Source organism: Dermacentor silvarum, chromosome 6 (assembly GCF_013339745.2).
Source record: "Dermacentor silvarum isolate Dsil-2018 chromosome 6, BIME_Dsil_1.4, whole genome shotgun sequence".
NCBI lineage: Eukaryota > Metazoa > Arthropoda > Arachnida > Ixodida > Ixodidae > Dermacentor > Dermacentor silvarum.
In genome coordinates, this window is record NC_051159.1 from 176,948,972 (window position 1) to 176,962,103 (window position 13,132).

Sequence of the window (13,132 nt, forward strand, 5' to 3'; positions counted from 1 at the left end):
TGTCGTCTGTTGCTTTTAGTTGCGCGCGCTATTCTCGGGTGAGGGAAAGAGAAAATAAGAGCGAGATAGAGAGAAAGAAATTGTAGCAGCACCAACGAGGCAATGCGCAGAGCTGCGCCGATGGCGTCCGCGTTTCCCCGCGTTCGCGCCGAACGCGCGGTGTCCGTGACTGCAGCCGTCAACGAGAGTTCTGCCGCCATCGCGGCAGAACTCTCGTTGACTCTGTGGCGAGTACATACATGTAGCCTTGACATGGGACGACCAAAGAAGATCCGGACACCCGAAGAATCCGCCGCTCATCTTGAAGCGCGTCGCGCGGCCAAGCGAGAATCTGCGCGTCGGCGGCGAGCCGATTCGGAATACCGTGCCTAGCAGCACTTAGTATTTCCTAGCAAAACTTAGCCAAGCCTAGTAAAACTTGGAAGAAGCTAGGTCGATCACCAGCTCCGCTGTCTACTCCAGCCTTGCACCACTAGTGCAAGCTGCCCACATTTTTTTTTCTCATTCGCTTCACGCTTTAATCCTTCTGTGTCCTTGTCCTGTGTAGTTTGTGATAGCTTCGCGCTGCTGCGGCATGGCTTATGCGAAATGCATGTTTTCTTAAAAGGGCCCTGAAGCACCTTTCTAACTATATCATAGAATGACCTCACTATTAGTACGTCGTCCCACGAATCTCATGGCGCAAGAAGTTTTCGAGTTCTTCAATTATAAGTGTAGTTATCGCACCGATACCCGGCTTTCTCTCTCTTTTCGTCTCCGCTAGCGCGCTGGAAGCTAGCTACACAGAGGAGCAGCCAAAAAGGCAAAGCCTCGGCCAAAAGTTGAGCGTTGCGCTGGCGAAAGGGCTCGCCTCGGAACCCCGTGGTGGCCGCAGGTTGACTGCGCTACCCAGCTTGCCTCTGCCATCTCGGAGATCACGCGCAGCTGACGCAGCTACGCCCAGTGCAAATATGAAATAATCTTTCTGTCGTTTTGAGATCGCAGACATATATATGTTTCGTTTATTTGACTAAAAATGAGCAATTATGTATTAATGAGTATATTCTCGCGATCACGAAATCAGCCAATAGCGTTGGTCGGCTAAATGCTTTCGATCAGCTTTCGATGACGACGTTGCGGATGCGAGAGCAAGCGTCTGTTCACTGCTTTTGACACTATAGATTCTAAATTCCCTGCTGCATGCAGTGCAGTAATATTTGGCCCGCGTTTTCACAGAAACCTCGTTAACAGATTGGCCAAATGTTTTTACTATCATTCAAGAGGTGTTTCAGGGCTCCTTTAATATGTCAGTGTGTCTTTCTAAATTTATTCCATCCCTCATGTTTATTTTTCTTTTGTGGCATTTGCGAAAAAATAAAGCATGTTGCCGCATGACAACATGGTTGCAGGTGCAGACTGGAAGGCGAGAACGAAGTTGTTGGAGCAAGAACAAGGCTACACCTGGAAACTACGATCCCCCATGGTGCGTTGAGCCATACTCATAGGCACCAAACAAACCAAGCCAAGCCTGGAAACTATGTGGTTACACAGACACACGGTTGCGCAGCTTATAAGCGGAAGTACAGATCAGTTTTAATGGTTCTAAGCTTGTCGAAACGTGGAGTAATTATCATGCCTTAGTGAGGATATAATACTCTAAAACAGTACAGAAGTCATGAGTTCGCTTAGTCACACGGGACGCTTATCTGTCTCCTGAGCCATTTCGTCATGTTCAAGTGTACTATTCCGAGGTTACAGAGTTGCACGCGTTGCTGGGAAGTCATAAACAGAGATATAGACTACATTGGAAATAAGATTGCTATGTCGTGCATTAAAGGTTTACAATCACGCAGGTATGTTTACATGACTACATGGCGTGACTACATGACATGACGCTCATAAGAATGTACCGCGCGCACTACATTGCTGCGATCTTGTAGAACCCACAAGTCCGTTTGGTGATATTGCAGCAGATTTGTACCCTTTATTCCACCGAGCTTCGGCGTCGGGCGGCCCACGTACACATCACTCGAAACAGGCCAGCAGAGAAGAGGGCAGGGTACGAGGGAGGAGACGCAAAAGTAACGAGGCTTGCTTTTTTTTTTATTCGAATATTTCTTCGAATATCCTCAAACATGAATCACCTGCAAAGTAATCTCTCCTGGACGCAATGAACTTCTCATGCGACTTCATTCATTGTTCACAACTGTTCTGCAACTCTTGCGAACTGATGACCCTCTGTGCATCCGTTGTCTTCTTTATCTCCTCCGAATCTTCAAAACGCTTAACGTTAAGCTTTTGTTTCAGTTTTGGAGATAAATAGTCAAAAGAGGCAAGAGGCTAGAGGGTGAGGTAAAGTAGCGTTGTCATCCCATTTTTTGTCAGGAAGTGCTGCATGCTCAGTGTGGTCAGGGCAGGAGCGTTGGGAGGCACAAACCGCTCGCATGAGTTTCACAGATTGTAGATATATTTTTTAAACTGTATGACGCAACCACTTGGGCACTTCGACGTCCAAATTCTGATTGACTGTGATCTGTGAAACTCAGGCGAGCGGTTTGTATTCGGGATTATATATATATATATATATATATATATATATATATATATATATATATATATATATATATATATATAATCCCGAATACAGAAGAGAGCTTGATGTACACACGTTATTTTGGGACGTCTGTCACTGCAAAACCGTCGCTGATGGCGACAGAGGCTCAAAAGAAAGCAATGCAGTCAGCAGACAAAACTTCACACAATGACGCTACTTGGTCAATTGATGGGGAAAATAGCATTGTACACGGGCGTTGTCGCATGCGCCGGTATTAACTACCATTCCGCCTCAGTAAAAAAAAAAAAATTATCGTTACTTCTAGGTCTTCTCTCGTATATGCAGTGAGTGTAGGTGCATCGATATGGGAGCGCCGCGGCGCTTCCCACATCTCATCTGTATACCAGCCAACTTCGCTGCCAGCTCCTTCTGCAAGCCCCGGCTAGGTCCCGGTAGTCTAGCAGCGCCGCGTTTGTTCGCGTTTCAATTAATCGCAGGCGCGCAAGGTCGTCGTTCCTATCACGTCCCACGCGCGTACATCATCGTGCCCTCGAGGCAGCTCGCAGTCGTGCCCGCTATGACATCCTCAACGGCGCGCCGCCGTTGCCGAAGGTCGGGGAGTGCCGCCACTCTCTCGCTGCACCCAACCTACGAGTACCTCTCTTCCTCGATCACAATGGCCAGTATTTTCCTTCCTCGCAGACTCCGCTGCGCAAATGGCCGCCACGCGCCTCGCTCCAGGACATCCTCCGCTCGCTTGGGGGCGCGAAAGACGCGAGCAGCCGAGCAGCGGTCCAAAAAGCGCGCCGAGCTGTTGTTTTTGTCGCTCCCTGGCCAGACCACTTGACCATCGTTTGGCAAGGCGGTTGATGCGCTGCTGAAGCTATCGGCGACGGGGTCCACGTGCGCCGCTTCGTGCGCATCAAAGGGGCGTATGGGCGTGCTGATGAGATTCTATGATGGTGGGGGAACCCTCAAGTCGCCGTCTCCACCCGCCTGCGTTGTGATGCTTCCCTTAATTCGCCCGGGACGGTCTCTAAAGGCGGGCAATCCATTCGCCGTCGATGTATACTTGCGCTAAACCGACTCGAACTGCGGTGTCGTGTCGTGGTGTCGGTGTCGGCCCTATGTGGCTTATCGGAAGTATTGCACCTGGAACTACGGCAGACAAACACGGCCGTATACAGAGTACACGCACTCAGGCGCCATTCTATCGCCTGCGCCACTGTGTGTTTGTCGAATTACTTTTCACCACCTACTGTTCTACCATCTACCACCAAAAGCTTGTTTCATTCCATGGTCATAGGAAGGCGGCCGCCGCGCATCGTACCCGCGACTTCGTGATTGACAGCCGACTGCATATCAATGTAGAAGGAGGTGCCTATATAGTTGGTGAAGCTCTTGTTCAGTGTGTCAAGCGGCGCTTGGAAGTAGCACCACTGGAGTGACGTCTTACTATAGGGTTGTCATGGGAGACAGTGTGGTCACTGTGGCGGGGTCGTTGAAGAACGGCGCGACAGCAACGTTTATTTGTTCAGACGACGGAGAACACCGCGACGGGACCTCCTGACAGAGGAGACGTTCGCTCTGTTCAAAATCCATGTCATTTTTGACGGAAGTATTTGATGAAAAGCTAGAGATGCATGCTTGGCTGGCACTACACCATGCACTGAAATGCACACACGCACTTTGAATACACTTAGCTATGCATATTCAATACTCGCGTATACGCGAATTGCATTGTCTTTCGATGGCGATGGCAAGGGGAAATGTCGCTATGATGATGGGTACGATTCACCATAGGATTTATTAGCGGGTGGCATGAACACATTGGGGGCTCCCCGCGCGTGTTGGTGCTCGTCCAAGTCCCGTCGGCCTCGTCTGCCTCGCCTGTATCAGCACTTATGAATCCTAGCGCTGGCAGGCTGCCCGCGTACCTGGACAGGTGAGACAGTGGGCATCCACCGAGTCCGCCAGGGCCCTGTACTTGCGGCAGACTTGAAGGACCCGTTTGCGGTAGGTCCTATGAAATGAAAGCATTGGCGGAGTGACAGCGGCCCGCTTGACCTTTTCGACTTAGTTCTGACGTCTCGATGAACGTTTAGAAACTTCCGCTGCAGGATGTACGGCAGACATGCCAAAATGTGTTTGTATTATCGCAAATGTAGTGCTCGTTTTTCTTCTTTCTTAAATGCTGTTATTGTTTGCAAAACCACGACGTTCTATCCTATGAAGCACTGCGTGTGAGGAACCTCAGCGAAGCAATGGCTGTACGACTTCTTGAAACCCTCTAATGGCTGTGGCATCTCATATATTGTGACACGTCTTTCTTTCGTTCTCTCTCTCTCCCCCTTCCACTCTGGTAAGTGGTTCTTGAGGGAAAGGGAAAGGTTGGCGCTATCTTCTGCAGCCCTTGAGGGAGCACGGCTCAGCGCCAGCCCCTTCCACTCTCTTTCTCTTTTTATCGCCCTGCTCCTTTCCCCCGTGCAGGGTAGCCAACCGGAACTACCTCTGGTTAACCTCCCCCTTTCTATGTATTCTTTCTCTCTTTTTTAGCAGTTACAAATAACGCACCTCAAATACACATAACAATGCACTTCCTAGAACTTCACTCAAAGTACTCGTGCCCAGAATTTCGCAATGATGCATCAAAGTCGCGTGCCGGGGTTTCTTATGCTGCAGTCGGCCCATCCTTCTCGGAATCCGGCTGTATGCACCGGAAACAAGCACCTTTACGGCGGAAGCTTGTGCACTATTGTCGGCTACAAGACTCATCAAAGAAATAAAACTACAAAAGGGAATTGTATTTACAGATTCATTAAGCGTCATCAAAGCCTTAATGTATCTGCGTCATCAAAGCCTTAATGTATCTACAAAAGAATACAAATTCTGTCTTTACTTAACTTTATTCAATCCTTAGCAACATATCATAATATGATGGGTACCTGGCCACAGGAGCATCGAGGGTAATATGACTGCCGACCATATAGCTACATCAGTAACTACGTAACCAAGTAATTATTCCATAGCTGTCCCTGCTATAGATTTAAAGCCCTTCCTACACAAGAAACTGAGGGTCCATTGGCAACGTACGTGGAACACTGAAACACTTAATAAACTTCACTTTATTAAGCCAAATGTAGGAAACTGGCCACCAATGACAAAAGTACGACAAACGGAGGTTATTTTGTGCCGTCTTAGGACAGGCGACACGTATGGCACTCACTCCTACCTGTTGACCGGTGATGAACCTCCTGTCTGCGACAAATGTGGCGAGACGCTAATGGTCCTTCATGTCTTGTTAGAGTTGTTAGGGAAGTAGGAGCTCAAGGAAAAAAGTACTTTGCCCCGCATAGAGACAACACATTCCCCTCCACCAGGCAATGTTTCTTGGCATTGAACCAATTTTAATACATTCTATGTCCTCCATGTGACAGTAAGCTAGTTTTAAAGGTTTTACAAGATGTTCGTACATTGCAAGTTATCAGCCCAAGAGATTCGTAGCACATCTTCTCACTAGAGGCTGCTGATCCGATAGCATATTCTAAAGCACGTGCCTCCCAGCCCTTGCGTTCAAGGGCTCACTGGTGAAGTACGAGTGCTACCTTTACTCACATGTTTACTACATCACCCCTTTGTAACAGACATTTTATAGTCATAGCGTACATCACTAGTCATGGTAATACTTATATATATTTTACGCGCTTTACAGCGATTAGTCTTTAGGCTAGATCTTTAGAGCCATGCTACATCCACCTATAACAACTCTATTTTTTTTTTACCATCGGCAATCCGTTCATTATCTTTTGCTTGGCGCTCTTTGGCCATATCTGGCCCTTGCGCCAATAAAATCTATGAATCATCATTGTAATTATCACCATCACTAAGTACGGGACTTGTATACAGTGTGCTCCACCGCAGCTAGGTTTTCACACCGCCGGTACTCACGATTAGATTAGTTCGAAAGAGTAGTATATGACGGCATTCAGAATTATCACCGCCGCCAGGTCTCCGCAGCTGATAAAGAGTATCAAATAAGTATATCGATCTGTTGTACATTTCTTCAGCAGGTTCCGCAAAGTGAGTATCTGAAATAGGTAGTGAAGTAATTGATAGCATGTGATAAGAGCTCCCATCTCATCGCTTCTTTAGGATGGATAACGGTATTAAAATTTTCAATTGCACGGGGATGCACGTATGTAAAATAATTTAATTTGGGGGTCTTAACTGGCCATAACCATGATTTATCTGATTATAAATCACGCCATAGTGGTGAAATCCGAATTAATTTTGACCACCTGGGGTTCCTTAACAATTACTCAATGCTCGATACACGAGCGTTTTTCGCATTCCGCCCTCATGAGATTGTGAGCGCCGCGGCTGGGATCGAACCCGGGATCACGTGCTCAGCAGCGCAACGACATAGCCGCCGTGCTGCCCCGGCGGCTACACGTCTACAGCGAAGCCATAACAAACTTGTATGAAGGACAGCGACGAAAAAAAAAAAAAGAAAACAGACAATGTGCCGCTCTGCTGCACCACTTGCTGTTACGTGACGGCAATTGCAATTCTTCTACTGTCTCCATCGGTAGCTTTTACCATTTTCCTCTTCTCTTTCATTGAGTTTGGTGTTGGATGATGCACGTATTGTGCAGCAAATTAGAAAAAAAAGACCGAAAGAGAAAAGGAGAGAGCGTGCCTCGCAGGAGAACCTGTTGCTGCCATGTGACGACAATGTTAAAGCTAAGGCTCGCACGTCGATATCACTTCATTATGGCCTTAATTTTGACTCCTTCGGAGCTAAGTCCTGCGCCTATGCAGCGACCGCTAGATCTTTCCTTTAATGTACATGCTTTGAATTGCTGACCACGCCTCGGCAAGTACGCTTGTGTGACGCCTTCATTACCTGCGCCAGTAAATTGTCACTCCACGAAGTAGAACGGGTTACGCCGAATATGACGCTGCGCGCCTGGTGAACACGTAGAAAAGTTCGCGCTTGTTCGGAAGCTGTAGTGTATAAAATAAATACAAAGTGAAATTAAGTTTCTTGAAAAAATGTTTCTCATCCATCTACGATGCCTGCAAGAATAGTATACACTGGCCAAGGCTCAGGAGGGTGTTAAACGTATACCGACTGGTTTAACGCTTCGCACTTTTCAATCGAATGTGACAAAATCCGCTCCCGTGAAGTTGACCTACAAAACAAACGTGCGCAGACTTTAGGGAGAGCTCGAATCACATCGAAGACAAGTTCGGACGCTATAAGGAGAAGAGAGTGACGATGACACACACGCACAAACACACGCACACACGATTACTTATACAGCGGCGCATGTAAACGATCGGCGTTGTATACACGTGGCTCTCTGAAGGCGCCAGCCGCCATACCAAACTAAGTTGGTTTCAAAACCTCGGGACCACCACTGCTTTCCTAAACCTTCGTGTAAATGATTCTGCTTTACAATATGGAGTGACCCTCCTAGAAAATCCACAAGTGACATTGTTTATATGCACTAAGCTTATTCCCCCCAACATATATTCTTTTATTCGCATATATAGTACACGCATTTCTGCACTGCTTCTAAAGTCGTTCTTCGGTGTTAAACTCCAGTGTAGCCTGGATAAGCGAAAAGTTTTCTGGATTCAGCCCTGGATACCGATTCGATTCGATCATGGGGTTGGTTCGTCAGTTTGGCTCATCGGACACTGACAGACGCATGTTAATACGTTTCTTAAAATCGCAAAGAGGCGTTCAGGCCGATCAATTGCCCACCCAGACTGCCACGCTGACCCTGCCCGCAGCAAACACCTTCACCGACCAACTGACCAACTATCTCGCCCTGTGTCCCAGTGTTTTTTTTTTTTTTTCCCATTGCTTCCCACAGCATTCATACAAAGAGAAAATTGGAGACAGGCCTCACGAACGCGTGTGTTTTTCTTTCCAAAATTCCAAGGACAACGTGTCGCATATGTAGGAAGCGTTTGTAGTAATTGTTTGTCATTGACTGGTGACTTCGACTATATGTTCATTGCCACCTGTGAGTAGTTTAAAACTTAATGTACACAATTTTATTCGGCTGCAGTTCCGCATTGCTGTCGAGCGCTCACCAATGAAGCCACTGCTCTGTACAACACAAAACCGCACACTCCAAACGGATTTCCCGCCTCATGACTCTTTCAACTGGTCGCGCAACTATACCGTATTCTTTAGTATTCTTGAGGCATATAATGAGCGTGTGGTGGAGGTATCCACGGTGCCACCGCTTACTGACCAACGCTAATGCTATACATGCGCCCAAAGATATCCTCGCGAGTCACGGCCGCGCAGCACGAGATGTCACAGCCCGGTGTAAAGCGCGCGGTCCGTTTTCGTCGTTCTGCAGCCGGTATGACCAGGCAGCGCGTGAAGGCTTATGTCTTGCGGTTCGTGCACAGATTACCAAATCGGAGGCAAACGAGGCAGAAAAAGAAAGCAGAAGGAACAAGAGGGGAAAATGCAGAGTTGTGCACCGATAACCGGCCACGGCATCGCAACGGTTCATTTCTGCGAAAGGCAAGGGGGATCGGAAACAAAACCACGACTAAAGTAAAACGGCTATAAGCAAAAGGAATAGGCCGAACGGCATCTCGAGGCAGAGCTTCTGTTCGCTCACGGTCGAAGTGGGGGATTCCCGGTCGACTACGCGTGCTTTGGGAGGGCGGCCGACAGTCTGGGCCAATGTTAGTGGGTCACCGGAGCAGGCCGGGTATCCCCCAACAGCTGGTGAGGTAATTGCGCCCGCCGCAACTGAGGCCCGGTGGACCGTTATGTTGTGCCCGCGATAAGGCCGAGTTATGAAGAGCCTGTTACGTCACGTGACCTAGGCTTTGTATCTCTGGAAAAAGATGGAGGGCCGACTGTGCAGTCGATGGCTGGCAACCCGCTTCGCAACCGCTCACCAAGCGAAGGTTGAAACGCAAGCACTGATGCTCTATTTGTAGAAAAACGTGCACTGCTTCGAATGCCTGTTTTCTGAATGTTGTATAAATAACTGTCATGTGTTCTTAAATCAGTATATTAAAATCATCACCATCATTGCACCCTTTGTTTTACGCGTATGTCCACTGCTGGACGAAGGCACATTCCAGTGATCGCGAATTACTCCTGTCTTTTACCAGCAAATTTCCTAATCTCATCACACCACATAACGCTCTGCAGTCATCGACTGCATTTTCCTTTCCTTAGCACACCGTGCTGAAACTCTAAAAGACCGCCAATTATCTGCTCTGCGCATTACATGGCCTGCCTAACTCCCCCCCCCCCCCCCCCCTTTTTTTTTTTTTTTCATTTCAATCTCAAGTAGAATATCTATTGCACCCTTTATCTCTCTCATCTATATACTTCCGCCTTTCAGGCTCTCACCTTACGTCTGTCATATTCATTCCATCGTTCGATACGGGGCTCTTAGCTTAATATTATTGTACACAAGTATCGTACTATTATAGTTATTCTCAACACGTAACACGTAGAAACTGAGGAAGCACGTTGGCGCAGTCATTCGTAGACAAGCGTTGCGGTGTTCTTATAGTTCTCGTAATGCCGTTGCCTGCCTGCAATAAAGTGTAAAGAGAGGAATAATATTTCATTCGTTCGTTCATGTTATCGCGCTGGTCCAATGACCACGGTTATGAATCAGTCGTGATTATTGGCAACTTGTGCTCACTGAACAGTCTTGTCAAATACCATTTTCAAACAAGATCTGTCGTCGAGCCACGTAGCGATGCCGTCCGTGAACTACTTTCGTTGCTTCAAAGCCCCATAAAATTGAGAAAGCCAAAAGGCGCCCCCCTTGCACAAGCTTCGAGGTAGGACCACGCCTTTTACGGAAACCTTGACGGAGCAGATCTTGTTACTCACCGAATGACCTCGAAAATTTTGACAAAGACTGTATACGTGCGTGAAACCTGCTATTTTCATGAGCTTATTGCAGTCGATTAATCCTTCTTGCACTTCGCGAAAGTGTGATTTTGTTTCATTTCGCACGCCAGTACATTGTAATCAAGAAAATTCAACGAAAACTGACATGTCTTCTGTGGGACAGCACTTCGGTGCATTGGTATCACTGGATATCACCGGTCACTTAAACAAGTATACTAACACATGTTTTAGAAGTTTACATACCAAACACTTCTACAACGCAAAAAAAAAAAAAGATGACACTAAGCATGCATGAATGTTGAGAAACATAAGATATTTTAATTTGGCAGTACAGTTAGGGAAGGGTCTCAAAATGTTGGACCTCGCGGCATCGTCATCATCGTGAAGTCATGACGCAGAGAAAAATTTGCTGACCTCGTGTGGCAATAAGGCTTAGTGTAAGAGCGTTGCTCATAAAAAAAAAAAAAAATGAACGATGAGTACGCCGCGTTTTTATTTCGGCAGAACTCGCGTGGGGTAGTCGCAAGCGATTGCAGGAACAGAGCGACACAGTGTACCATGACGTCGTGACGCGTCTATTCCTTGTCAGTACCGAAACCAGTTAATAGAAACAAGCACGGGGTTATATGGGATGCAAATAATTTAGTACGCCTTGTAGTTTGCCACCCGCCGTGGTGGCGTATAGTGGCTTTGGCGCTGGCACAAATGCGTTCCGAAGGCGCTGGAGCAAATTCCTACCGCGGCGGCTGCATTTCGATGGGGCGAAATTCAAGTGCGCCCCTCTACCGTACAATTATGGGTGCACTTTAAAGAGCCTCAGGGTGTCAAAAATAATCCGGAGTCCCTCACTACGGCGTGCCTCATAATCAAATCGTGGTTTTGGCACGCAAAATCCTTGAATGTAATTATTGTTTGCAGTTTGCTAGTATTTTTTTTTTTTTGTTCTTGTGGGGTGGGGGAGGGGAGGAGGCAGGCTCTCTTTTAAGTCAGAAGTATCGATGTTAGCACGCCTTTAAATGATCCAATAAGTGTTTAAATGCGATCAAGATGACCGTGGGCTAGCTTGATGAATAGACGAAAATACAAGATTTTCTGAATCATGGAGCAATATATTTTCTACAGTTCACAAGGCAACCGTATTACTCTTTCACTCCACTTCGAAACTTTTCTCTCCATGAATCCTGGCGTCAAGCCGGACCTCTACTGACGCCGTACAACGACGGGATTCCCAATAAACAGCAGCTGTCCGCTATCCCTTCACACCACGGTTCCTCATAAGCTGCGTTTACAGCGCAGCATAATTCAAATATTTCTCCTCAATTGCATGTTGTGCTTCTAAGACATTTGTAATTTTTGTCGCGCACCCTGGATCAATAGCAAATGCCGCTGTGCTCTGTAATGAGTGCCTTCCGTCGACAGCTTTATTGTGACAGAGGCAGTATTTTCCTCCCTCGCACTTCCTTCTTTCCCACCACGGCGGTGCGCCCATTGTGACGCGCTCTTCCGGACCGATTTGTAAACGTCGGAAAAACCGTGTCAGAACACGGCACGAGCCTCGTCCGCTTTCGCGGCTACGACCACGTGACCTTCTCTGGTGGCGGTTATTGCAACCTACGGTGGCACAGGATGGCGCAGAACGTGGCAGTTGTCACGCAGCTGCTCGCAAACGATAGAAACGATGAAAAAAACACAGAGATAAAAAAAAAAACCCTAATGAAAGTCAAGCAACTAAGATATCTGAACGTGCCTACTGAGCGACCGTTAAGGTCATTTCGGGGACATGTACACGAGCTTATTCAAAAGTTCCGTGGTGGACGACGGAAGATTCCATGTAGGAACAATTAATGGAGTTTAACTCTGTAATGCCAAAGCATAGTTGTACATCAAGGAAAGTAAAACGTTTTTTTTTCACGTTTATTTCTGGCTATAAGGAGTGTATATATATATATATATATATATATATATATATATATATATATATATATATATATATATAGTGAAGCGTTGAATGACAGGATCCGGCAGTGAAACAGGTAAAAAAATTGAAGCACGTAGGGAAAAAATAACGGGACTTTACTGACGTTTCGGCCGCGGGACCGGCCTCCGACGAAGGCCGGTCCCGCGAGCGGCCAGTCGCGCTACAACTCATTTTGCGTGTATTCGCGGGCTTCTTTCACGCTCAGAAAAACACTTTTACTTAGCGCGTATTGAGCAACAAAGCTGCATCGGGAGTTTTTCATGTTGCTCGAACAGTTTTCTCATTGACACTTTTCATCTAATTATAATGTTTGATAAGTTGATTAATTAATTAGGACTAATTAATAATTATAAGCGGAATGCAAATAATAATCTGAGTGTCTCCAAGCGACGGCAAACAACATTACCTTGGTTCTGTCCAGCCACGTGGCATATGCATATTTTTAAACCTTGGTGCATGATGTGATGCACATCACTGCAGCCCATTTGGTGGGCTTTGTGATGTTAAACCCGGTCAATCGATTAATAAAAGAGCACAGGCAACCCTGTCTCAACGCCAAAAGATGGAAATCAAGTGTATCGTGCTATCTATCGGCCTTTTGAACGTCGCTATTGGAAATGACGAATAAAACTTGAGCGTACGAGAAGTTACAACTTGAGTGACGCTGTGAACAAACATTAGGAAGAACTCGGAAGCAATATTT